This window comes from Eurosta solidaginis, chromosome 4 (assembly GCF_040869045.1).
Source record: "Eurosta solidaginis isolate ZX-2024a chromosome 4, ASM4086904v1, whole genome shotgun sequence".
Classification (NCBI taxonomy): domain Eukaryota; kingdom Metazoa; phylum Arthropoda; class Insecta; order Diptera; family Tephritidae; genus Eurosta; species Eurosta solidaginis.
This window is the reverse complement of record NC_090322.1, coordinates 61,818,530-61,821,366: the sequence shown is the minus strand read 5'-3', so window position 1 is coordinate 61,821,366 and position 2,837 is coordinate 61,818,530.

Sequence of the window (2,837 nt, the reverse complement as noted above, 5' to 3'; positions counted from 1 at the left end):
CGAACTTGTCATGAAACTGGTGAGTGTTTTGGTTTTGGTTACCCTCTTGTCGTCCTGCCAGCTTATCCAATTTTCGGTTCAGCGACCTGTATTTTTGTTGTAGTTCCTGATCGACCTCTGTCTTAATGCGGTCGAAGCATTCCATTAATACAGTCGTAGGTAGTTGTTCTGCCAATCTTAAATGGATAGATAATAACTCGGCATTTATCTCATCCTTCTTCGAGTATAAGCTTTCCAACTCATATTTTAAAAAATCCTTTTCCGCTTTTCTAACTGTTTTCCTGCTAGATTTGGTATTTGCCTTTATTGTTATTTTTGCGAATTTCGGAGTAACATTCAATTCCAGGCATTGTTTGTTGAACCAAATGCTCGCCTTTGCTTTATATATTTTCAGTAGGCGTCGCTTGTAAATTGTTAGTAGTCCGTTCGCGTTCAAGTTACACAAGAGGCATATAAGAGAGAACTTGAGGTCATATATAATATCGCTGCAAACAACGGATATAAAAAAGCACTAGTAGATAAGCTCAGAAGGACAAATGGAGAACCAAAAAGAAATAATGAAAAAGAAAATAATAGCTGGACGACTATGACATATACTGGAAAAGCAACATATAAATTGGCAAATTTCTTTAAAAAATACAACATTAACACAGCATTCAAAACATCGAACAATCTAGGGCGAAAACTAAGAACTAACATTAACTCAGAGGATCCGTTTAGCAGCCACGGCGTATACAAGCTTACCTGCGGATGCCAGCATAGTTACATAGGACAAACAGGACGGCAAATAAGAACGAGGTTCAGAGAACATATTAGAGATTACAACAAAAAAAATACGGAATCCAAACATTATACCCGAGTCTAACTTCGCGAATCACATGGTCGAGAATGAATGTTCCCCAGCAAACATCAATAAAACAGTTAGGGTTCTTCACATACAAGAAAAGGGCCGACGTCTCAACGTACTCGAAAATATGGAAATCTACAAACAGAAAACATTCGACGGTAGAATAATAAACGAACAGATAAACACCATTTCTGACACAATATTCGAGCCTTTAAAACTTGTTTACAGGAAACAACTTAATCACACAGGTACAACAGACAAACGCACAACAACAAATAAACACAAAACAATTAACACACCAAAACAAAAAACCGACAAAGAAGGTCAAACGACTAAAATCACAGATTTCTACCTACCCCAGTCAGCCACACAAATCGATTAGTAAACCACCCTCGGTTCTGAACGAACACACAGCACATACACATAACTAAATATACACAAGCATCAATTTGACAATACCTGCTCATATACCTACGAACTATAAATACAGGACAAATGACAACAACAGATCAGAACGAAAATCGACACTGATGATGGCACAACGCCGAAACCGGTTTGTCTCAAAACCAAATTTGACAAGGGATGACGGAAAATCGTTCCAATATACAACAAACTTCTATGCAGCAGACTTGTCGGAGCTGAGTGGGGAGGGGCCATAATTGAGAAGAAGGTGTGCAGGGGCATGCCACAAGGGGTGTCTTATCTCCTCTGCTCTGGGTTGTGGTAGTCAACGAGCTTCTTGTGGAGCTGGAACCAAATGGCTTTCGGGTGGTTTCCTATGCAGATGACCTCGCATCCTAGTCAGGGGAAAATTTCTGGGCACCCTGCGCGATGTTCTGCAGGGCTGCTTGGATACTGTGGCTAGGTGGGCTGAATCATGTGGACTGGCGGTCACCCCGGAAAAAAACGGAATTTGTTCTTTTTACAAGGAGATATAAGATGCCCGATTTCAGAACTCCCTCGATTGGAGGGGTACCGTTAGTACTTTCTGATAGGGTTAAATATTTGGAGAATGTTTTGGACAAGAAACTGTCCTGGAGACCTGGACTGGAAGATAGGGCCAGGAAGGCCGCGGTTGGCTCCAAAATGTTAGTGTCAATGCAACGGAAGCCGCTGATCGGTATCAGTGGCGCTGTCAGAACAACTCCTACCTTGGCACTGAATGTCATGCTGAACATGCATCCAGTAGATATTGCGGGAAAGGCGGCTGCGGCCCTGTCGTTGGTCAGGCTTCGTGATATGGGCTATGGGCTTTCTTACTTCAGACACTCTAGTGTTCTTACTATGTTCGACTTTATCCCGGATAGAAACTTCACCCCAGCCATTCCCTCGAGAGAGGAGTGGAGAAGATGATTCATCAGGGCCAAGGGACTGGTTAACTTGTTCACGGATGGGTCGAAGGTGGACGGAAATATTGGTGGGGGGTATTTTGTCAAGAGCCAAATATAAGCCGAAAGTTTAAGTTGGCTGATCACTGCATTGTATTCCAAGCAGAAGTTGCTGCGTTTAAGGATGCGGTGGATGAAATGCTATCCAGTGCTACTACGGCTAGGGAATTCAACATCTACTCTGATGGCCAAGCGCTATTAAGGCCTTGAGTTCAACTGCATCGAAGGTGGTCTGGGAGTGCCTGACCTCGCTTGCGATTGCATCGAACTATTTTATAATTAAGATTATCTGGGTCCCGGGCCATAGTGGTATGTGGTATCATAACGAGCCTTCATGTTGTCCAAGTGAGCTTCCCCTTATCAGCGTAGCTACCACCAAACCTAAGCTAACCTACTTCCACCTAAAGCTTAAATCATAGTTACTTTAGCAGATATCGGGCAAAAAAAGGAAATTACCATCGTCATTTTGTAAAGGCTGCTTAACATATATTGTCTTCGTATACGGTTAAAAGTTTGAGCCTAGATCTGCAACTTTTTGTACTACATAAACCACCAAGCCAAATTTGGTTTAAAATTAAGATTATACCAGTATTCTTGAAAAC